The sequence below is a fragment of the Ambystoma mexicanum genome, chromosome 2q (genome assembly GCF_040938575.1).
Source record: "Ambystoma mexicanum isolate Mex_15411 chromosome 2q, UKY_AmexF1_1, whole genome shotgun sequence".
Lineage (NCBI taxonomy): Eukaryota > Metazoa > Chordata > Amphibia > Caudata > Ambystomatidae > Ambystoma > Ambystoma mexicanum.
Genome location: NC_090924.1, coordinates 1,174,308,133 through 1,174,332,808, shown reverse-complemented (window position 1 = coordinate 1,174,332,808; position 24,676 = coordinate 1,174,308,133). Strand labels below are relative to the sequence as shown.

Genomic DNA, 24,676 nt, shown 5'->3' with positions numbered 1-24,676 from the left:
ATAGAAGACCATCCTTGACGGAGGATTACCAAATCCCAAGTCCCACATCAGATGTGCAAACCATCCAAGAGGCAGGGTCAATCAAGTAGGGAGGAACACCTGAATTACCTTACACCAGAGATAGGCTGGAAGGTTGAGGGGAGCAAGGCTCTGTAAAAGCAAGGAGCTTGTGGCAGAAGCATGTGGGTGTCCAGGGAATACGCTCATGACTGACAATGAGGGCAGAAAGAGCAGGCGCAGGAGACATGAGGCCAGAAATTAGACCTATGAGGCCAAGTCAAAAAGTCCTTAGAGGCTGGGGTAACACAGAGATAGGATGCTACATGAGCCCCACGAGGTTGGGAGAGAAAGATCCATGTGTCTCAACAGAAAGTATAAATTGTCGGGCTCCTAGCAATTCCATGATCTGTCCAGGTAGACAAGATAAAAATGTATACAATTGATCGAGGTGTCCCAAATGGACGCAAAACTCTTGTGACTCAGAGATGTTTTAATAAAATGCTTTACTCATACTGAGTTTTCGGTTATAGCATATTTAGGTGCCTAATACAAAAAGTGATCCTACTTACACAGGACAAAATCAAAACATTTTGTGTATATGTTCTGATAGGAAAGGCAAAAAAATCAATGCACATACAGGAAAAAACAACAGAAAACTATTTTTACAAAACATATTCTTCAAAGCAAAGGGTTCCCATTTTCTTTGTTGGAAGACACAACTCTTGTAGTATTTGCTGATTTCCACAGCTTAGATGACTGTGTTAACATTTATCACTGTGAGTGGACTTGTCAACACAGGTGTGTTTGGCCACATTTAGCAATCTATGGTGCTTAGAATTGGGCGGCCTTCATCAGGACGGAGGAGGAGCATGTACAAAGACACTGAATGATGGATCCTGTGTGTATCTGTGAAATGTCAAACAATGTTGATGTTTGAGTCATTGAGTAGCCATATGGGTATATCATTAGTGATTTGAATAAGCTATTATTGCTTTTAGTTGATGAAAAGAAACCCTCAGAGGGGTTTACCGTGTGAACTTTGTTGAACATGGTGTGCAACTCCACTTATGTTGGCTAAAGAGTGTCCATGGTGGAGCATTTCTCATTCTTGTATGCCTCATTCTTTTACTGTAGGTGTCTTGCTTGGAGTACTGCTGGATTAAAGGCTAGCTCATAACCCTCTACTATGGGCTGTGACACCAACCATGTTTCCTGAAGGCAGATAATATCAAGGGGTTCAAGCAGCTTAAATGATTTCTTCATCAAATGGGAGAAGCCGCGTGTGTTCAATGAACCCATAAGTTTTATTCCATCTTGACTTGCCTCCGGTTGTTAGCTGTCATTGGTTGTGTTTAAGACACCAGCCACCCAGCTCCAATTTTCATCGGTGGAACCCTTCGTATCACTTTCCTTAACCATTCTATTTGCATCATTTACATTGTTCTGGGACTCTATTGTGATTCTAAAAGGTTTTTTCAGTTTCACCAGCTCAATAAGTTCCTGATGACCTATTTCAAGCTCTTCCTGCTCTCTCAATGTTGAGTTTGTATACAAACCAGCATCTTTCAATTGAGAAGTAGCGACAGAGAGCTGCATCTGCACATCGCCTTTTTTTATTAAAGTTTCTATCCGTCTTTCTTTCTTTCAGAGCAGCTCATCTTGTCAATCTCTTTAACTTTGAAGCCTCGTTTCCACAGATCTTGGGCGTTCTCCATTAAGAGATCATGAACAATCCTTGAGGGGTTGTGCAGCACTACTCTGTCCAGTGTTGATTCCGATATTAATTTAATCATCTTGTACGATATTCCTTTCAAGGCCAGAAGATGATTCAATAACTGCAAGACATTGTAACGGTTTAATATCAGACCATCTTCACTCGGGATTATTCTCTCTAACAGTAAACGCAGAGCTGTCTCACTTTTACAGAATGTTTCAGAAATCTTTACTTTAGACGGGGCTCTAAATCTTTTATCAACTCTCCATGCTTCTTCCTATTCCCAAGCCACTGACTGTGTTCTTTTATTAGTTTGTTTTAAATCTTTTATTGTGTACTGTGCTATCACCCTTTCAGACTGCTTTAAGATCTTATTGTCACACATTTATTGTTCAGCTCTTGTTGCCGGGATCTTCATTTTACCCAAAACTTTTTCTCTTCTATCTTCCATTGTTATAGGCTCGGCATGATCTCTTATACTTTTCAAGTCTCTTCCTCCATCCTTCGTAGGCTCCTTTTCAGGAGATGCTTTGGAAACTATTATTTTCCATGATTTAAAAAGGCCACCCGGGATGTCTTTCTGAGGGGTTATACAGCCTCATTCTCAGAATCAGAGGATAGTGTCACCCTCTCTTCCTCATACTCATCAGATTGGTCTCCTTCATCTTCTTCATCTCCTATTTCATATGTAGACATGTTAAGGAGTTCTTCCATAAGGGCAGCTTCTTCTTTTACATCCGGTAGCATTTTGTTTTCAATGGCTGGACTGACATTCTTAACAGGAACAATCTCCTTCTGTTTTTGACAAGCTCTTGCTTCTTTTTCAAACAGATTAGGGTTGTTCGTTTTGATTGTAACATTCAGAGACTTTACATTTCTCAAGAATTTACAAGAATTCTTAGCATTTGGGTTTTTGGTTTTTGTCATATTTTTGGTCTTTTTCTTCATTTTAAAAAATTGCTTTTTGTCGGCATCTGAAGGTTTTATGCTTTCCGGAATTCTTTTTTCTTTTTCAAGGATATCAAAGCTTTCTTTTGCCATATTTGTATGTAATTCCTTAACCTCAAGAGCAGCATCAGTAACAGCATCTTTCATTGGATCAGCCAGATTCGGACTTTCCTGGACAGGATCCTGCTTTTTCTCAACGATCTTGCAATCTTTTTTCATCTTGGCATAGGTGTCTTTGTCATCTGGCACGTTCAAGGGGTCAAATGGATATCCCTCCGCGTCTCTAGACATAGAAGCTTGGACCATTTCTGCTGTTACTCTTCCTTCGTATACCACAAGTATGGTTCTAATAGAGTCACCACTACCGGTCTGCAGATCACACTGCACAAGAGCTTGCACGCCATCCTGAATAGTGCTTTTTGGTTTCGGGACATCTCTTGTTGAGTCTTTAGGCAATGTACCTTCTTTAGCAGTGGCACCATTGATGATTTGCACTTCCACATCTTTGATTGCATCTTCTATCTCCTCAGGCTTAATCCCGTCTCCGTTGTTATTTCTTTTTACAATCACCAAGGTCTCCCTTGCTATTTCAGCTAGCAATTTTTTATCTTCTCCTGTGCTTCGCAACACATCATACAATATGCCTGCTGTCAGCTCATCTTTATGTTTATCTTTTTTCAGTTGTATCTTCAGTTCTTGTATGTCCATCTCTAATTTTGCCATTTTATTGTATTTTGGTCCCTATAGCTCTTGTTGAATTGTTCATAGATTTTGGCCAAAGGAACAATTGTTATAGTTGTTGCTGACATTACATTTGGTCTTAATTCATTCATTATTGTTTCGGTCACTTCTTGGAAGAAACTCTTTGTGGCTACAATTTAATTTTGGGATATAAGTCGTTGGCAAAGACTTATGCCTTCTTTGACAAGATGGAGATGAAGAGCCAGAGGATGTTTCATCTGTGGATGTATTTTCTATCATTGATTCAATGTCAGGATTCAAGATCTTCGATCCTTTCCTTGAGGGTCTGCTTATTAATTTCTTTGCACGTGATTCTTCTCTCACAAAAGATCTTTTTTGTGAGCAGCATATCATTGCTGTAGGGCTTGAAGGGATTCTTCTTCTTTTGGCCATACGATTTCTCATGACCGGAGTAGGTTAATTTGTACTTCCGTACTATAAACATTTATCATCACAGGTGGATTCACTCCTGGTGCTCTGTTCCTGGGGCACTACTGGCACAAGCGCCATCTCACTTATTTTTTCAGGGCTCTGTTTCTCGGCTGCAGCCTCGACATTCCTGATATTGACTTTTGCCGTCATCTCCATTAGATATTTGATGAACTGATCCGCGACAGCTAGTGAATTACGTCTGTCATGAGAACTGATGTTTTCTTGTTCCAAATGAGAGCTCCCTAATGAAGGATCTGGGGGTTCATGTTTTCACCTCTGCCCCCGTGTCTTGAAACTCCTCGACAGTTTGTCCAGCCTCGCTATCTGAATTAAACACTGCATCCATATCCACATCCGCATCTACAGAAGGGGTGTCAGCTGGGTATCTTTGTGACGAGGGCGACATGTAGAGAGGTATTACTTTGAATCCTGCGTCCGGAAATGCACCCGCCTCATCTATACACTTAGCAACTCTATTTGCATTAGTCTGAGAATCACTCAGCTTTCTCTCACAAAAACGAGGGGGCGGAGGCAGAGGTGGAGCCATGCTCTCTTCTAGCTACTTACTGCCCGATCGCTTTCACCTTCTTCTTCAAACATTGGTAAGTCATTATACTCTTTCTCTTGCACTTACTTGCTGGGAGCAGATTAGTCTGGAAGTCTGTTCACTGGCGGCCAGTTTCTTGGGGATACAGGCTGGTGCAGACACACAGCGCCACATTTTGGCTCGGGTAGACAGTTGTTGCCTTGTTTCCATTCCCACCAAGCCCAAAAGTCAATTTCAAAGTTGTTCAAAGTTGCTCCAAAGTAGGTGCCACGTTCCACTCATACCACATGGAACACAAGGAACACACCCTGGTCGCTCTGCGTCGCTCTGCGTGTGAGAGGACATTTTACACAATAGGCTCCACTTTGCAGAAAGAAAGAAAGGGAAAAAACACTGGAATCCACTTGAAAATGTCGATAGCTTCACAAAAGGAACACTCCCTCGTCACTTTTATATTACGCAACTAAATATGCTATAACCAATAACTCTGTATGAGTAAAGCATTTTCTTAAAACATCTCTGAGTCACAAGAGTTTTTCCTCCATTCGGGAGGCCCTGATCAAATGTATACATTTTTATCTCAACAGACAAAGAGCCAGGATGCTTGGGAGAGAAAGATACAATAGGCTTGAGAGAGCAAGACACAGATGGCTGGGGAGGGAAAGACCTAGGAAGCTGGGGAGAGAAAGACCTGGAGTGTCCCATGAGCCTGGAAAGAGAGGGACCAAGCAGGCTTGAAGAGCGAAAAATGCCCAGGAAGCTGGGTAGAGAAAGACCCTGGACGCTGAGAGGAAGAGAGAGAGCGAGAGAGAGTGAGAGAGAGGAAAGAAAGAGAGCGAGTGTGTGAGAGAGAGGAGAGAGAGAGAGAGAGAGAGAGAGAGAGAGAAAGCGAGAGAGACGCACACAGGAAGTTAGGGATGGATAGAGAGAGCCAGGAAGCTGCACACTTTCTCCCCGGGAGGCTGAGGAGAGAGTGAGCCCAAGGTAAAGCATCATGGAGGTGCACGAGAAGAGGACAGAAAAGGAAGAAACAATGGAATGTCCAAATGTGGCGGACAATCAAGGAGTACAGAAATACTTTGCCACGAGGAGAGGGACGCAGGGACGTTGCTAGGTCTGGAAAAGATCTGGGGCTACAATAATGTCGGGACTGTCGGACTCAGGGCTAGCTAGCCTTTTGGTTGTAGCCTCAAGCTTCTATCTGGGGCAACAACCAAAAGACTGACATAGTCAGCCTCTGAGCGACGCCTCTGGAGGGAGGTGGTAAGAGGACTAGTGAGAACCCTGAAAAGACCTCAGGGTGGCCTCAGCCTTCCTGTGGCTCTAAGCCTTCATATAAGGCCAATGCCAGCATGATAATCAAGTACAGGATAAACCATCAGTCTCCAGTACAGACTTGAGACCTGGGAGAAGTACACCCCACGGTACACCGCTGCTAGGAAAGTCACCAAGGCGATTACCAGAGACTGAGACTTTGCTATGGACTGAAACAAGAAGCTTGTGAGCCCTTTTTCATTGAAATTCTTTGTTTTATTTTGGGCAATGACCACCTTTCCCCGTGTTCAGCTGCCGGGAAGGACAAAGACTCAACCTTAACACAAACTAAAAGAACTTTTGACTTTTCTTGAAACTTCACACATTTATTGATATATTATTTGGGCCAACACTCCAACCCACTATTTACCTTTATGGACATCCTTGCCCCCAAAGAGAATGACTTTAGTTTATCCTTGTAATCCTAATAAAGCCATTTGTAAATCAAGCATGACCCCAAAGACGAGGAAGATGGAGAGGGAAGCATGATCTATGAGCTGAGGAAGAAAAAGGGGACACGCTTGACACAGGATATTATATCTCTGGTGACAGGCTATCCCTCTCTACCCTCCTCAGCCCTAGAGCCATGCTTGCCCTTTCTGCCCAGCTCATCTCTGAGGCATGCATCCCCCTCTCTGCCCTCTTCCCACCTGCTGTCATGTTTCCCTACCTTGCCCTCCCCATTACTAGGGTCATGCTTCACCTGTCTGCTTAGCAGGGGATTGGCGAAATATCTAAGTGCTGACTTGAATGCAATCCTGCATATCATATTTATAATCCAGGGTCAAGTGCTCAAAGTGCTAGGATAGTGCAAGATTATCTGATCATTTTGCAGCAGTAGGTTGTGGAACAACTCTGTCAAATATAGGGCTCCTTTCCCCCACTTCAGTAGCACTCTCAGGTTGCAGAAGGCCAGCAATTGCTGCAGCTCCTCTTTTCGCCCAGAGTGACCACATTTTGCGTTGCTCTGCGCCACGGTTGTGCTCTTGCTGCATTGCAGTGCCTACATTTTTTTTAAATTACACTGTGCCTTGATCTTTGGCTGAAGACCTCCCAAATCCTGAACCTGGGCAACGAGACTCTGCTCCCTGACTTTAAGTGAAGGCAATATTGCTTTGCGTGTGCGTGTGCAATGAGGAACCTTCCAGAAAGGGTCACCGCGTCCGCTCACCAACCGCTGCTCAAATCCAGAACTGGCTGATGGAAAGGAAGCTGTGATGTTGGCTGCCGCCGGTGAGGTGGGCAGCAGAGGAGTTATGAAGTGGGCCCTGACAGAGGCCTACTCCAGTGCGCAGCGCGGCGGGGCGCAGCGCGGCAAGGAAAACACGACCACTCGCTAAGGTGCATAACCCCGGACTGGCGCGCTGACGCCAGTTCCGGTGATTCCTTTATTTCCTTATCGTCACGTGCCCCGGACTAACGGGTCACGTGACACCACATTCCTCCCCAACTTGGAGGTGTTTAACCAACTGTTTAACATATGTGATTTTAGCAAGATATCATTAGCTCCGCTGTCTTAGAGTCTGTCTTGGCAGGGTTTCCTGTATATCCCGTCCACCACGTACCCTTGAAGACGGGACAATGGTCTGGGTCTTTCTCTTAGAAGGTACCGAGTGCTGCTTCTCTCCGGTGTGTATGTTCTCGGGGATGCCGGCAAGTCTGGGTCTTCTTGCTGGGGCGGTGTCTCGGAGGTGGGTGTTGTGGCGCGGGCTCTTGACAGTGTGTTGTTCTGGGGCGTGAGTGGTGCTGTCGCCTCGCTCCTTGAAGATCCTAGTTGCTCTTCCCACAATTCAGCTGGCACTCTCCTAAAATGCGACACGGTCTCGTTTCTTCGCGTGGCGGTGACCATGCTGTGGTTCGTCGCGCTTACTGTCCATGGTTGCGGCTCAAAGTTAAGGGACATCTTCTTGGGTGTTTCTCGGTTTCTGACAATTACTGTATCACCTGGTCTTAGTTCTCTGTGGCGGGCCCTCCGGGCAGTGCTTTCTTGTTCGTTCCGCTTTAGTCGCGCCTCTTCCATGGCTGGGATGTCCGGTTCGGGGGCTACCCATCGAGGGTGTATGGGGAGTTCTGCCTGTATCAGTACCCCGAGCATGAGGGCGGCAGGGCTGACTCCAGTGGATGAATGAGGGGTTTGCCTGTGTGTTCTTAGGAATCGATAGACAGCTTTCAGCCATGGGTGTCCTTTTCCTTTGGTGATGCGAATGACTTTGTTCAGCGACCCCATAAATCTTTCTGCGTCGCCATTCGCCTGGGGCCATCTGGGGGTGATGCGTTGGTGTTTTATGTTCACTTCTTTGAAGAATTCGCGCAGTTCTTGGCTGGTGAATGATGGGCTGTTGTGGCTCTTCACCTTCCTCGGAATTCCGTGTGTCGCGAAAATCTTCTCCAGTGTGAGAATCGTGGTCTCCGCGTTTGTGGATGCGACGTGCTCTACCTCAGGGTATCTGCTGAACTCGTCGATCACTACGAGTAGGTATCCCTCGCCTGCGATTGTGCAGTGATCCATGCTGACAGCATCCCACCGATTGCTGCTTCTCGGAGCGCTGCTGAGGGGTTCCGGGTTCTCTGGTCTCCTGGATGCTTGGCACGCAGCACATGATTCCACCAGCTCCATTACCCTTTGTTGCATGTTGGGCATCCACATTCTAGATTTGAGGTATGCAGTGGTCTTGACGATGCCTTGGTGGCCGCTGTGGGCTAGCCGTAGGGCTCTCTCTTCCAATGACTCGGGTAACACAATGCGGTGGCCTTTGAGGATCACTCCTTCTGGAGCAACGGAGAGTTTGTGTTGTATCCCGAACAGTGCCCGGAGTTTGGTTTGGGCCGATGTGGTGCGCTGGGCTATGGAAGTGAGGTATGTCTTCCAGTTTCCTGATTGGATGGCGGTTGTAGTGTGTTGCAGGATGGTGTCTGCTTCTGTTTCATCGGCTATTTCTTTTAAGGTGAGGGCACGTGGTCGGGCGCAGGCGACCACGTGGCACACGTGTTCGTCCATTTCTTTCGAGTGATGTTGTTCTCCCCTGGTGGCAGGTCTGGGGTGGCGGGACAAGTAGTCCGCTGGGTTGTCTGTCCCTGGGCGGTAGTCGACCTCTATGTTATAGGGCTGTAGCTGCACCATCCATTTCTCAATGCGTGCTGGGGGGTGGGGAGCAGAGCCTCGGAATATCGGGATCAGTGGCTTATGATCGGAGTAAACTTTTGCTTGTTTTCCGAGCAGGTATACCTTGAAATGACGACATCCCCACAGGATGGCAAGGGCTTCCTTCTCAATGTGAGCATAGTTTTGCTCTGGTTTGGTGAGCGCCCGACTGGCAAATGCAATAGGGAACACATTACCCTCGTTGTCCGTTTGGGTTAGGACAGCGCCTAGGCCTACTGGGCTGGCATCTACCAGTAGTTCGGTGTGCCTGTCTACGTTGAAGAAGGCCATGGTCGTTGATGCTGATAATGTGTCTTTGATCTGCTGGAAGGCTTGTTGGTGGATTGATGTCCACTCCCATTTCTGGTCTTTTTTGGTCAGTTCACGTAGTGGGCTTGCGATGTTAGCAAGGTCTGGAATGAAGCGCGCACAGTATGTCGCCATTCCCATAAAGCTCCTCACCTCCGTGGCCGATTGAGGTGCTTTGGTGTTCTTAATGTCGTTTACTTTTGATGGATCAGGGGATACGCCTTTGGCACTGAAAATATATCCAAAGAAGCATAGCTCCTCTTTTGCGAATTCGCATTTCTCCGCATTCAGCGTTAGGCCTGCTGTTTCTAGCCTGTTCAGGACTGCTGCTAGGCGTTTGTAGTTCTCTTTCTCATCTGAGGCGTACACGAGAATGTCGTCGCTGATATTCGTGGTGCCATCTAGGCCTGTGATGACTTTGTGGATTTCGTGCTGGAAAACTTTGGCCGCCGATGATATTCCAAAATTAAGTCGTTTGTACCTCATTAGCCCAAGGTGAGAGGAAAATGTGGTGATGTACCTTGGGTCTCTGGCTAGTTTGAGCTGGTGATAGCCCGATCGTAGGTCTAGTTTGCTAAAGATTGTCGCTCCAGTGAGATCTACGATGAGCTCGTCTATCGTTGGGGTGATGTGGCGTTCTCTTCCGATCGCCGCTTTGGGGAGCCTCATATCTACACAAATTCTTACAGCATTGGGCTGTTTAGGTTTTTGGGCCACCACCATTGGTGACACCCACGGGGTAGGACCCGATGTTTTTTGGATTATCCCTGCTTCTTCGAGTTTGGTTAGTTCTTCCTCTACGGCCTCACGCAGATGGAATGGTATCCGCCGGTGCCGTACTGCTTTCGGCTCAATCGTGGGGTATATGTGGAGTTTGATTGTGCGGCCTTTTAGACACCCGATGCCTTGGAACAGTTTCTTGTGTTGCTGTAGTAGATCGTCAAGATCGTTGTGTTGGAGGCTAAATGCAAAATGAATTAGCTTTAGTTTCTCTGCAGTCTTGCAGCTGAGCAGTGTTTCACAGCCAGCATCCACTACATAGATGCGTGCCCTGCAGCTAGTGTTATTGTGGGCGAAATCAGACTTGAAAGACCCTAGTACGGGTAGGGGTCTCTTACATCCATATGCGTATAATCTGACTTTCTTCTTGTGGAGCGTGGGTTTCGGGCAAAGCTTGCTGAATGCAGTCGCTGGCATTACGTTCACTGTTGCGCCAGTGTCGATGACCACTTTCAGTGGTTTGCCGTTGGCGATGACGGTACACGATGGTCTCTTTCTTCGTCGTGATCGGTGTGGTTCGACGGATGATATAAGGTGTACTCGGTGTATCCGTTTGCCTCTTTTCTTCCGTCTCTCTTTTCTCTCCGGGGATATACTGTCGTTGCTGTCGCTCGTGTCTGGGGACTTTTGAGAGTGGTCGACAGCTCTGGCTTTTCCTTTCCGGTCTTGTTGGTGTGAATATTCTCTCGGGGCGAACTTTTTCCATCGCTCGGGTGGTATTCGTGACACTGCTTCTCTGTCGCTTCGGTTTGGAGGGGTTCATGCAGACCGCTGCATAGTGATTGAGGCGGTTGCATTTCCTGCACGTGGATCCCCATGCTGGGCAGGATTCTCCTTTGTGCCACGGGCCACCACACCATTTGCAGGATTTGTTCCGTTCTTGCGGCATCTGTGATTTTTGGCCATGCTTCATGCGAGTGCTTTGATGTGTAGACAAAGCTGCTACCTCTTTTGATGGCTTGGGGTTGTCTAACGGGAGCCTTTGGATCGCTGCTTCGATCACTGCTACTAGGTCTTCGGTTTGCTAGCGAAGGCGCGCCATTTCTAGAATGCGGGATAGCCGTATGTTTCTTTCTGAGAGTATTGCTCTTCTCAGCTTTTCAGAGGATATGCCGTTGATTATTTGGAGGCGGATTGCAAACTCTTCGTCCGGGAACTCACAGCCAACTGCCATCTCGCAAAGGCGAGCGTGAAATTTGTCTACTGTTTCCTTTTCACGCTGTCTGGCCATGCAAAAATGGAAGCGTTCATAATCCGGGTTGAGGTTGGGTTTGAACATATTCGTGAGGGTTGCTTTGGCTGCGTCATAGTTGTTGTGGTCTCCGCGATCAGGTGTAGCGTTGAAGAGGCGTAGGGTGGCCGCTCCGACATTGAGTAAGAGAAACGTGCGCTTCTTTCTCGCTATGGTGATGTCTCTGGCGTCAAGGTGCATTTCAAATTGTTGTAGCCAGATTTCCCATCTGATGGCCGCCCCTGTGGTAAATGGGTCAAATGGTGGCATGAACGTCGTGAGTGCTCGGTCCATGTGGTCTGTGATGGGGCTCTTTCTGATGGAGGAGCCGGTGTTAGTTCTTACGGGGCTGCTTTCGGAGCTCGACATGTTGTTAAGGCAGTGAGGCTTCACACTAGGTAGACTGGGTCTAGTGGAAGGGCGTGTCACTGTGCGGCCTTACTGGATGGGGTGGTTGCTCCACTCACCGGTGTTTACGTCGGGATGGTTTGGTGGCGACCGTAGGTTCCTATTGTTTGTGTGGCCACTAGGCAGTCAGGATTCTTGCACGTTGTGTGTGTGTGAGGTGGGGTTTGCTCACTGCTGGTGCGCGTGTTAATACGCGGTGTCATGGAATGTTCCGGATACCGCTGCCGACGTTGTAGTGGCCGACGCGTGGGCAGGATGTTTCCTGACGGAGTGTCAGCGTTGGTTGTGGCCGTCCGTGGCCTCTCCGAAGGATCGCTACTGTTTCTGCGTGCGAGGCACGGCAACCGGAGCGCGTATGACCGCGCGGCTCCACGTACAGGCGGGAGGGAGGCGCGGTCCCACGTGGATTCTTCCACGGCCTCGTCGCCAGTGTGATGTTGGCTGCCGCCGGTGAGGTGGGCAGCAGCGGAGTTATGGAGTGGGCCCTGACAGAGGCCTACTCCAGTGCGCAGCGCGGTGGGGCGCAGCGCGGCAAGGAAAACACGACCACTCGCTAAGGTGCATAAACCCGGACTGGCGCGCTGACGCCAGTTCCGGTGATTCCTTTATTTCCTTATCGTCACGTGCCCTGGACTAACGGGTCACGTGACACCACAGAAGCCTGGTGGGGCCTCCCGTCAGTTCGTGTCCAGTGCAAAATAACTTACTTTCATTATCAACTAAAACCTTTCTTTCAAGACCCACATCGATAAAAACATGACCGCATGGTAGCAGCTCTCTCCCTCTCCCTCTCCCGGATTATTTAGCCTTCCTTGCTTCAGACTTCAGAGCTGTCATCCAGTCCTGGCCCTTTCCCACTTGGACACCAACGCTCTCAACACTGGAGCCTAAACGTCCTGGCTGGCACTGCTGAAGGCTGCCGATCACACAGCAGCTTGTCACATCACAGTCATTCTCAATTATTGTGTTGTCATGAGGGATAAGGTGTGCTGTGCATTTTATCACTTGCGCCAAAAAAAGAAGCAGCCCAATCCACCAAGGGCATCTGAATGCATGCAGGTGCACTTTTGTAACCCCTTTTCACATTTGCGCAAAATCAGGGGGTGTTTCTGTGCATTTAAAAAAATGCATCATTAATTCACAAACAGGATGCACTCTTAAATGTGCAGAAAAACAAAACATCCCCGGAACTTGTTCGGGAAAAAGTGCAAGCGAGTGCACGTTGCTCGACAGGGTCTTTTGTGACTGTCATGTATTTTGATTGAAGTGTGACAGCCGCAATTTAAACTGCAACTCTTACACTTGTATTTCCACCCCCCAAACAGGGATGAAAGTGCTATTTTTCTTTTCCCGTGTTTCTCATGGTTGCTGAATGTTGTATGCAAGGGGGCTGGATAGTGCTGCTATCCAGCAGCCCTCCAAAGTGTTCGGTTCACCTTTGAGAATAAGGTGAACTGCGCTTTTCTACAATGAGCGCAAATGAAACAAGCGCATCATCTGCACATTTTTCATTTGTGCGCATTTTTATGAATTTGGCGGGTGTTGTCTAGATTCAAGGTACAGATCCACAATTGAGATACAGATGGTGAAGAAGCCCGTGACATTTGAATATGGCAGCTCTCCATGCAATTGAGCTGCAACTAAAAGTTTGAATGAATGCAACCCTATAGCTGGGAACTTAGTTACCCCATCAGCCCTCAATCTACCATTTAACTGAAGGTCTGCGGCTTACCATGCCTAAAGCACGGAAAAAGATGCCAACCCAAAGATAAATCAGGAGAAAGCACTTCTGATCATTGACATGCTCTAATGTCAAATCTCTGCCTGGAATCTATGGAAACCTGACTTCTATTGAACAGAGAGAGGCCAAGGTGTGCTGTTTCGTCCCCTTAGCTAAACATTGAACTTGGAGAGCTCTGCCGCATCTGAAAGAGCCACTGGCCGCTGTTGCTATCCAAGGCAAAGCTAAACTGCACCTGAGCAGGCACCTCAAACCAGCAGCCGCTCTTAGAAACCTTATAAATCTGCGTTATTTACTTGCAAACTGCACCCACATCGTTTACCTTTAACATGATTTAAAGTGTATTTCCATGATACCTCTGGGTGGACATTCATTAGTTGAAAGTAATACCATGCTACCTTCTATTGCTGTCTACCCTGCTCTACCCCTGAACATGGACATTGGCTGCTCGGCCACAGAGACCAATGGGTAAGCCCAGAAAAGTGTGAGGATGTTTGTTTCTTCTAGGCTTAGGAGGGTAGCTCCCCTCCCTGAACCCAGGGCTGCTAGAATCCTCCTTAACAGCAATAGAACAGAAAATATTCTTAATGGATTATCTATATGTATGACCTGTATATAATTATGCTAGTAAGCACTCTTGGCAAAACAGATATATTCACACTACAGACACCCTGCCCATAAAGTGCACACCATCCCCAATAATGAAAGATGCATGATAGTTGTGTAGACCCACTGAATGTTGCAATCACGTGTTCAGCATGGCCTCCATACGCCTGCAATTGTGTAAATTTAACATTTCCTTGTAAAGAAGGACACATCGTTTAATTGGGTCACGTGTTAGTATGTTCACTGCGTTTTTCTAATACCTCTGTACCTTCGTTGATTGTGGCAGAATTGTTTTTTCTTCATCAGGACAAGACAAGAACAACTGAATGATGGGACAGCAGAATCTATAAAAGCTAGCACAATGCCTGGTATGTTGGACACATAGAGGCTACGCTAAGAAGAAACAACATGCCTGCTCTTCATTGAGATTTTTAGTTGCAGCAGCAAGCAATCTACGTATCTAGAATCCTCAAAGAGACTGAAAACCAAGCACCTCACAGATAGAGAATCCACCTCTCCTGGGTAGCCGTACTTCGTTTTCTGTGTCTTCTCAACTGTTTCTATGCATTTCTTTTGCATCTTCCGCATTTATCGTGTCTAGGTGATTGTTTTGGCCTCCATCACTGTTTCTCTACATTCTCCTGCTTGTTCTGTTTTTTTTTCCATCTCTGTGAATGTTTTGGCCTCCATCACTGTTTCTCTACATTCTCCTGCTTCTTCTGTATTTTTTCCCATCTAGGTGAATGTGACTGTCATGGTCGAAGGCCCTCAGTCCAAACTCCTACTACTTGATAGGCACCTCCCTCGCCTCATCAACTTCCTTCCTTCTCCTGCTTTTCCTTCTACTACTTCTCCTTCTCCTCTGCCACCTCCTTCTTCAACTGCTCTGGCTCCTATGCCATCTACTAACGCTCTGGATCCTCGTCCAACTCTGTCCTCCATCTCTCTGGCTCACTTGCCATCCACTACCTCTCTGGCCCCTCTGCCACCTCCTCCTTCACCTCTCGGGCTCCTCTGCCTCTTCTGATGGGTACTTCTTTTCCCTGTTCTCCCTAACCCCCCGGAAGTGGGAACCTGCTTCACGTGGCTACTCTCAACCCTTGTTCTGCTGTCAAACACTCCTCTGACATCTGTCAACTCCTTGAACTCCTGGACCTGGATGTTCTCGCTCTTACCAAGACATGGTTCAAAGCCAGCTCTGTCTCGAGTTTTGAAACACTCCTCCCCGAGGGCTCCACAATCCTCTCCAAGCCCAGGCCCAATAGGCCCAGAGACGGAGTGGCCATAATCTTTCCTGAGTGGATCCCTGCTTCCATCATCCCGACTCAGACCTATTCCTCCTTTGAATGCCTGATCTGCAAGCTTTCTATCTCTCCTGGCCTCTCTCTGACCTTGGCCACCATCTACAGGCCACCTGAACAGTCACACTCTTCCTCTCTGAATGGGCTGTCCTCACTTCCTCTCTCCTTTCTTCTACTTCCCAGCGTCTCCTCCTTTGTGATATGAACATCCACATATTGACTCCCCAGACTCCTCTGGGATTTTTCGCAACCTATGCAACTCTCTTTCTCTCTCCATACTACCCCGGTCTGACTCACTCTGCCGGCCACACCTTGGATGTCCTCATCTCTTCAAAGATCCCCCTCTCTAACCCTCTCACTAATACTCTCTCCTGGACTGACCACTTTCTTCTTTCTTCTCACTTGAAGCTTCCTGTTCCCTTCACAAAGGCCCACCCAGCACTGCCACCTTCCTTCGCGGTCATTTGATCTATGAAGCAAGTGTCAGTGGGCACCTTTGCCTCCACTTTCTCTCCCTCACCTACTCCTGCAGCTGACCCCCATACTGCACAGCCCTTTCCATCTCTGACACTCTGGATATCTTTGCTCCCATTATGAGGATCTGCCTGAAGCCTTCCATCAAGTGCAATTCTTGCTATGACTCTGATCTGGCCACTCTGAAACGCAAGTGCAGAGTAGCTGAATGGAAGTGGGGAGCTTCGGGTGCACCCTCTACCAAACTGGCCTGCTGCCTGCTCCAAAGGCAATACAGACTTTCCATCTTCTCTAAGAAGTGGGTATATATTCAAGCCTGCATCTATGCGGCCTCTAACAACACCGACAAACTTTTCACAATCAGCAAAGAGCTGGCCTATCCTACTGCAGTATCTGGTTCAATGTCATACTTTCGCTTTTTGTTGGTCACCTACTAAAAAGACTGATTATTTTTTCTTCCGGCTGCCCGCAAAAAGTGAAAATATGACAGCCCTTTGCCTACTCACGCCCACCCTTGCTGGTGAGATGTAAAAAAACAGGGGGTTTCACCCCCTCCTCAGCTGCCGTCACACCCCTTCCCCACCCAAGCATACCCTGACCCCCTAAACTCACAAACATGCAACACACTCACACACACACATAAACACAAACACATAAACACACACTTAGACACACATAAACATACCTGCTCCTCTGCCACGGCTCTTCCTGCTACTGACATGCCTGTCAGCACATGTGCGCGCTCATGTGCAGCAAGGGCATGACAGTTTGATTTAGAAAGACTGCTCTGTTTTTGGATTTACCTTAGTAAAATTATACTTTCACTTAGGACCCAGTATCTACCTCTTCTACACCTACCCATGCCCTCTGCATGGCTTATCATTTCACCACTAAAACACTCCCCTCTTCTTCTCTTCTCTCTCCCTCCACCACGTGCAGGCCCTCATTGGCCGCCCCTCCCCCTCTTCTGTCCTTCTCTCCTCTCTCTGTACTGCAAGACCTGAAGATGTTTCCAGACAAGTCCGGTCTATGAAAGTCTCATCCAGACAGGTCACCCCCTGCTCCTCCAAAACCATTAAGGACAACACTGGTTCTCTCGCTCCAGCCCAGTCTGGCTTCAAAGCAGCCAGAGGCATGGCAACTGTACTCCTGAACGCCTGTGAAGATCTGCTCTCTAATCCTGACTCTAACTCCCCCTCTCTCCTCATTCTCCTCAACCTTTCTTCTGCATTTGACACTGCAACCACAACATCCTGATTACCCATCTCTGCGAGACTCTTGGCATCATGGATCAGGCTCTGGCGTGACTACCTCCTTCCTCCTGGACCAGCCTTCCCAGGTTCAGCTTGGGTCTTTTCTCTCCACCACCTCTCTCTCCACATGTGATGTTCCCCGGGGCTCTATCCTCTCCCCTTGCCTCTTCAATGTCTATCTGGCCCCTTTGGCCCTTCTGATCTCTACCTTTTCCTCTAACTTTCAGTGTTATGCGGATGACACACAGCTCTCTTTCAGGCTAACCTTGGTCTACCCCTCCTCGTCGATGATCCCCAGCTGTCTACCTGCTATTCAGGCATGGTGTGCCTTTAACGATCTCTGCCTCAACGCCAGTAAGACTGAGATCCTTCTCATTGGGATCTCTGCTCCCGCATTTCTTCTCTCACTCAGGTCGCCCTCTTTGGGCCCTCTGCCCTCACCCTCTTGTGAGGCAAAAACCCTGAAGTCATATTCAACTCCACTCTCTCCTTCTCTCCACGCATCATGGACCTTGCCAAGAAGGCCCACTTCCAGCTGTACCTCCTCAGAGGTATTCTCCTTTTCTCACCTTCGCCCAGAAGCTCACTGTCTTGAAAGCCCTGGTTTCCTCTAGGCTGGACTACTGCAACAGCCTCTTTCTCAATCTGCCCATCTCTACTCTTCGCCCTCTGCAACTCAGCCAAATCCACTCCATGCCTATGAGAACAACTGAAGCACCTCGACTTCTATTAGGAGACATTTCTGTACACATCTCTACCAGTGACCCATGCACATCCCACCACTCACTCAGCCCCATAAACTAAAGGCTCCATTATGGATGCTGTTTCATTTCTGGCCCTATCTTCCCATGTAGTGGTGGCCACCATTAATGCATGCAATGGCATGGTGTGTAGGCTATGTAACTCAGTCCATTGCTGAACAGTATTTGTGGTGATTTGACACCCACCTTAAATTTCAGACTTCACTTACCAGATCGCAATGAAGTGTGGCTCAAATGTCACTTCTGTGGCGTGTATGCATGCATGCATGTGCTAGGTTACATATGGAGTGAAGCTGTGGTGAAGCAATGATGTGTTGCGCAACAGGGAATGCTGCCTACTGGAACACCATCCCAATTGCAATCGAGACTGCACCAACACACTCGCAGTGCAAGGAACGTAAGACCGTGCTCTTCAGTCAATACCTAGATGCACCCTAGGCTCCTTGTGTTACCCTCTCGAGTTCTTCGCTGCTCTAGCTCTTACTCCCTCAAGGTCCGTCGTTTTTCAAAGAAACGAGCTGGGGGTAGATCTCTGTCTTTGACTGGGGCCTCCCTCTGGAACAGCAGCCATGCCATTCTAAAACTTGAGGAGAACCATCTTTGGTTCCGGAAGCACCTCAAGACCTTCCTCTTTGCTTCTGCCTTCGCTCCCCCTCTCCCCTGCTGATCTGTTCTCTCTTGGCACCGTGCACCTGGCCACCCTCTGTCTTCCGGGCCCAGGTACCTGCTCACCCTGCCTCTGGGCCACCCTTTGCACTGCGGTCTGTATCTGTAGCCATACAGCCCCCGCCCCCTTTTTCTTCCTGCACTTATCAGACCTACCCTGTCTGCTGCCTTAAACCCAGCACTTGCTACCTGCACTACCACTATTTGTTGCCTTTATTATTTATTTATTATTTGTCTCTTTCTCCTTTGCTCCGCCCTTTCCACTTCTCCCTCCTTCCATGCACTTTTCCCCTCCCCCTCTCCCATGCACTTGCACGTTCTCAATGTCACTGGGCCTAGTAAGATCGTTCTCCCTTGTTCCCCTCCCTTGCCTTGTCGCGCTCTGAAACACTTGTGTACACCGCATCGCTGGAACATCCCATGCCACATACAGTAACCCTACTTACCTTACATGTTAACGTCAATACCATGTACAGTGCTCTGCTACTTCCTAGCTGGTTCACACTATGTAAAATACTATCTATAAATACTCTAATAGGTTAGAATACTATTAATACAATCAGAAGGACAGAATACTGTGGGCACACTGGAAATGACATGGAGAGAGTGTTTCAGGCCGGGGATGCATGCTTGAGAAGCGAATTAGAACCCCGCTTTCATCTAATTGTTCGTGAATCAGCAGCTGTGGTCACATGTCCCTGTGATGTCCCCAGTATCTGACCTTTCGAGGTGCCCTGTGGAGTCCCTGGGTCTGCATCAGCGATGAACTCCCTTGCCCTCTTCTCATTATAGGGAGGAAGCAAAGTGTGTTCCCTTTGAATCCCAGTCCGAGCCCCACACGAAAGTCCCAGATATGAACTGGATTTAGTATGCGTATAGGAATGTAACTTTTCTTTGCTTCCCTCCAAGATTCCACGCTTCTGACTAGTCACTTGTTTCAATTATTAACACATCTTATTTGGATATAATAAGAAGCACATATCCCCAAACGAATAAGCTTTTACTGTTTCTTTGTGTTTGTGGGGGGGTGGGGGGAGGGGTATTAAATAAATCAACACGTGCCCTATGCTGGCAATATGGTAATTTGCAGCCATACAGGGTATGATGAGTAGGGTTAATAGGGAAGTAAGCAGGCCTGTGCAGGAGTGGGGAATGGAAGGGCTGTACATAGAGAATGGCATTCAATTACAGTCTTCAATTGTCTGCAGATGTGTACCATGCACCGCTGCCATTGCCATGGTCTCTGAGCACTGGCGGGCCTGAAAGAGAGGAGGGGCGTTATGGTGGCTCCAGTGATCCATTCTACATTAATCGCTGGGCCTCTGTCAGTGTTCCACTAGCAGTAAAGACAATATAAATGCAAGCACACAGATACATGAGCACTTGCCATATCAGCGTGAGGCCCTGCTGAAGGTGCTGGGATAGTGATGTCCAGCTCGCAGCACTGTGTAGCAGCACACATAGTTCAGGTGGTGCCCCATGAATACGTGTCCCCCTGCTGAAAAACTAGTAGCCCGTGCCCAGTGTAGTCCATGTGGCTGTGCTGTATCCCAAGGTCTCTCCATCCGACAGCCAATCTGAATGCTTGGAGGGCTATTGGAGAACTAAGCCTTGGTCTCTAACAATTGGATAATGCATCGATGCTAACACTGTATCCTTCATCATATGGGGTGCCTGTGTAGATGTGTGCAGGCCAACGTCCAAAGCCCTGCCACTTGTTGGCCCACTTGTACAGTGCTGAGGTACTTTAGTGCATCGCACTAGGGCAACATGTGACAGTAACCACTGGGAGCCCAGCATCACGCCTCCTTCAGAGACATGTATTGGGTGAGTCACCGAAAACCCTACTGGGTTCAACCTTTAGAAAGAGAATGAGAGCGCCTGCTGAGACTGACAAGCCTATTCACAGGCAACAGGCAAATTGGATTTCACATCAAGACTGTGTTCTAACTCTGGCTATGCAGCCATCAGTGATTGACTAGATAATAACCACGAAACCTTTAGATTAGCAGGTGATTGAATAAAGTGCTTTTCGCTGTTCAGAGGTACAATGTCTCAGCAGAACATATTTCATGTGACTAATGGCACCCATAAAAAATCTGAAGGACAAATGATGTATAACATTCTTGAACAGAATATGTAGTGTTTGCAACTTTGATTGGATTGCTAAAATATTCTATGCATACACCGCATGGATTACTCTGTTCACCCACTCCATCATCCCAAAGCACTTTCTATTTTTCTTATGGCATAATCCTGTCTTGCCCTGAACTCGCTGGAATCCGGCAAACAATATTTTAAAGACCTCTTCTAGCGCAGGCATTCACCCCTAAATGTCGACATATTAGCTAAACAGCTTTTTGAGAACATTTGCTGCCTTGGGGAAACCATAATTTTGACTCTGCCCTCCTGGGGCCAGATTTGCTTCTTGCTTACGTTAATCTGGTGCCCCCTAGCGTCACGCTGCTGTAACTCCGTTGTCCCTCACCTATGACCTCGGTGTAAATAAATTTGAATATGCAGTCAACGAGGACCACTCCATGCTTATGTTCTGGTTGCATATTCTCCCTGGGAGCAAGAAGCGGACCAAGAAAACTTAGTCTAACTTTTTCCCCTGGAGCGTCTTGTTTTTCTAGCAGATTTTTTAGTTTCGTTTTTTGTCACTGGCTAGCCATTCCCGGAGTGTTTTGTGGCGTTTTCAAAGTCATGAGGCCACTTGTACGCTTCTCCAATCATCTTGTTCATCAATGCGATACGTAGACGACCTTTGTGGGCTTTTTTCTATGGCTTGAGACCTGATTGCAGATGGGGAAACATCTTTTAGCGCATGTCGGTGGTTTTCAAGTCTGCACGTGTCTGGCTTCTGGAGGCACTCTGTCTGCCGGAAATGCTGAGTTTCTCTGCGAGGTAGCTGGGTGACTTGAGGGCGACTGCCTCATAGCACGACTTGAAGGTGATTTGTCTGTGCAGTGGGAGCCAGTGATAGTCGGGGAGGACTGGTGTGATGGGGTTGGGCAGTTGTGTGTAGGACACTTCTCAGGGGCACAGGGGAGGATGACAGAAGGTCTTTGAGGAGTGCATTGCCCCCATCCAGGTGCGATAGGACCAGTGCTTAAACAGTGGATGTAAAGCCGCTCGGGTGGAGGAAGGGCTTGACTTTCCGCAGGAGGGAGAGCTAATACCAAGCTGTCTGAGTTTTCTTACCGATGTGTGTCTTGAAGGAGAGGCGTTTGTTGATGTGTAACTCAAGGGACTTGGCACAGGGGGTGAGCTCAGGTATGGAGCCCTCAGGGTTCATAGTCAGGTCTCTATGTCTGGGTGTATGGTGTTCGTGGTGAGGAGTGGGAATTCTGTCTTGGAGGGTTTGAGCCTCAAGTATTAACTGGACATAGGGTCGATCTTGAAGTATAGCTGTGTGTCGTCAGCATACTGGTGGATGTGGATTTTGTATGTGGCTAGGAGGACTCCCAGCAGCTCCATGTATAGATTGAAGATGACTGGGTAGAGGATGGAACCCTGCAGGACTCCACAGGTAGCGCTAGGTATCTAGAGGAATCCATCTGAACAACTGCTGGCTGCTGGCAAGGTAGTACTTGAACCAACATAGGACAAGGCTCTGATCCCTATGTGCCAATGTTTGCATGAGTGCCTGGTGGTCTACTGTGTCCAAAATGGCTGATAGGTCCAGCAGAACCAGGAGGCAGAGGTGGCCATCATCAAGGATGGTGAGGGCGTCGTCACCACCTGTATGGTTGCCTTCGCCGTGCTGCATCTGGGTCTGATCCTAGATTGGTAGGTTTAGGGGAGGTTGTTGGTATTGATGTGTTGCTGCATTTGTGCGGCTCTTGCTTTCTCTTGGATATTTCCTCGGAAGGGAAGATGGGTGATAGTTACCTAGGTTATCGGGATCCAGACTGGGTTTCTTTTGTAGAGGGAGGATTCACTCTGTCTTTGAGTTTGATGGGAAGGTGCCTTGAGTTAGGCAGCTGTTGATGATCTCTGGGAAGGGAAGGAGAGTTTCTGCGGGGAGGATCTTCAGGATTGATGCTGGGATGATGATGTCTGTCTACGATGTGGCTTTGAGGGCGGACAGGGTTTATAACAGGTACTCTGTAGAGAGTGTGGAGATTTCATGAGGAGGGACGCATGGTGGGTCAGTGGATGGAGAGCTGGTGCCTATGTGGTGGTGAATCTTGCTGATTTTGTAGTTGATGGCGGTGGATATTTTTGATGGAGTGTGATATGGCAGGGTTGGGTAGCGGGTTGATGCAGTGCTTGACTGCTTTGGAGATGGCTCTACTTTTGTTGTCTGCTTCTGCTATGGTGTTCTGGTAGTAGGAGGCCTGGACTGTGTTGGTTAGTTGTTGGCGGGTTTCCCAGAGTTCCTAGAGGGGCGGCAGGTCAGATGTGGTCCTGGAGCAGCGCCAGATTTTCTCTTCTTTCCTGATGACTCTTTTGCTGAGGTTGAGTTCTTGTGTGTGCCATGGTGCTGGTGCATTGTTTCAGAGGCATGTGCAGGTTGGTGGAGGCTGAGAGGTTGGTATTGAGTGCTTCTTGTAGAGAGTCGCAGTTTTTTTGGGGGTGTTCGGTCCATGTGAGGTGGACTTTGGCAAGGTCTTCCTTCAGGGCTTCCACGGGAAGTTCTTAAAGGACCTGAAGGTTTGTCTGCTGGATTTCTGCTGGCAGTGCTTGACAGGGGTGGTGTGTAGGGTGTTGAAAGGCACGGTCAGGTGGTCAGACCTGTCAAGCAGAAGAGAAGAGCCGTAGTGGAGGGAAGACAGTGCATTGATGATTAGGTCGAGGATGTTACCTTGCTCATGTGTTGGGTCTTTCTTGTGCTGTGTGAAGCAGGGGGTGTCGAGAAGATCAAAGAGAGCTTCCTTCATCAGTTTGGTGGCCTTGTTGCCGGGAAGATTAGCTATGGCATTCAGTACATTCAGCTTGAAGTCTGATGGTATTCCGGCGATAATACTACTGGGATACCACCAGTGCAAATAGCATATTGCTACTCTGAATTTGGACCAGATTCTGAGTTGTGATAAGGTGGTAAGTTCCTGTTCCTCCTTGGGTCCATTGGAACTAAAGGGGCTTGGGGGTGCTACGTGCGCCGGCGCATTTAGTGCTGAGTTATTAATGCCGACAAACAGGCAGAAAGCAGAATTTTTACCTCCAAACGTTCCGCCCAACTCTTAATAGGGGTAGCCCTTAAATGCGACCATAATACCGATAACACCGAAATTAAGGGCTAGTACCCAACTCCTGATGAGGCCCTTGTGTAACACACACTTGCCCTTTCTGAGACATATGCCTGCTGGCAGTTTTTGTAAAACAGTTTTTAGAGTGACGTTGTTTATTTCTGATTGTCCATTTACTAGGATGTAACCCTGAAGGTATGACATGTTGCACACATCCTGCGACATCGTCTGTTGAAAAACAGTAGTTGACTATGACAGCCCAACGGACATTCGTGTGCATCTGAACATGCCACATAAAGTGATCAAAGCTATAAAGGGCTTAGATTAATTGTGGAGTCTAAATTCATTGGATGAGTTTCTCATTTCAAGTTTTGAAAAAAAATCCTTGCAATTAAAAGCATCAGTACCAGTTCCATATATTCGCTACAGGGTAGCTGTCCGTAATGATTTCACTGATCAAGCCGCATTATCTGATACGTTTGTTGGATGAAGTTTTTTCCCCATGATGACCACTGAGCTCAATCACTCTGCTGCTTTAAAAGGTTCAAAGCCCTTATCATGTTGTAGCTTCTGTGAGAAATCTTTCAACGGTTGAGGACTGTGGCCACGACTGGATGGACTGTGTGCTTGATCAGGACTGATGCTGGACGCAGCTCGATCTTATTGTGTGTCTACTTTTACACACACCCTAGATCTTCTGAGAATAGACTTTTGTAGTGGTTAACTATGTCTCCTCGTTTGGTTTTGTTGAGACACGGAAGCTGTTCTTCACCATTGGAATCGAGCACTATGCTGAATACGGCCTGCCCGTGCTACCCTAACACTGTAGGTCTATGTTTTGAGAAGTGTATTTTGGTATTTGCTGCACAGCCTTTAAGAGCTAGCTTACATTTTTCGCACCCTAACAGTTATACAGGGAACCCTCCATTTGGCATGTGGCATTTCTCAAAGTTCACATGTTGACCTTTTAAGAATAAGAATAAAAACAGATTAAAAAAGAAAAGTTCACTTTTCTAAGATTTACATGGGATTTACCTACCACTTTCTACTAAGTATCAATTGGTATGACTATGAGATTTGAGCCAGAATCAGCCAGGAGATTGAATTCACTTC

The 24,676-nt window shown here is 47.6% G+C and overlaps 1 long non-coding RNA gene across 1 annotated transcript in view; it reads left to right on the top strand.

Annotated features, from left to right (window-relative positions):
* Window positions 1-19,352, top strand: part of LOC138570027 (uncharacterized) — a 108,541-nt gene extending 89,189 nt beyond the window's left edge. The window contains exon 4 of the long non-coding RNA XR_011303383.1: window positions 14,220-19,352. This is a non-coding gene — a long non-coding RNA (uncharacterized lncRNA). The remainder of the gene's footprint in view (window positions 1-14,219) is intronic.
* The last annotated feature ends 5,324 nt before the right edge of the window (window positions 19,353-24,676 follow it).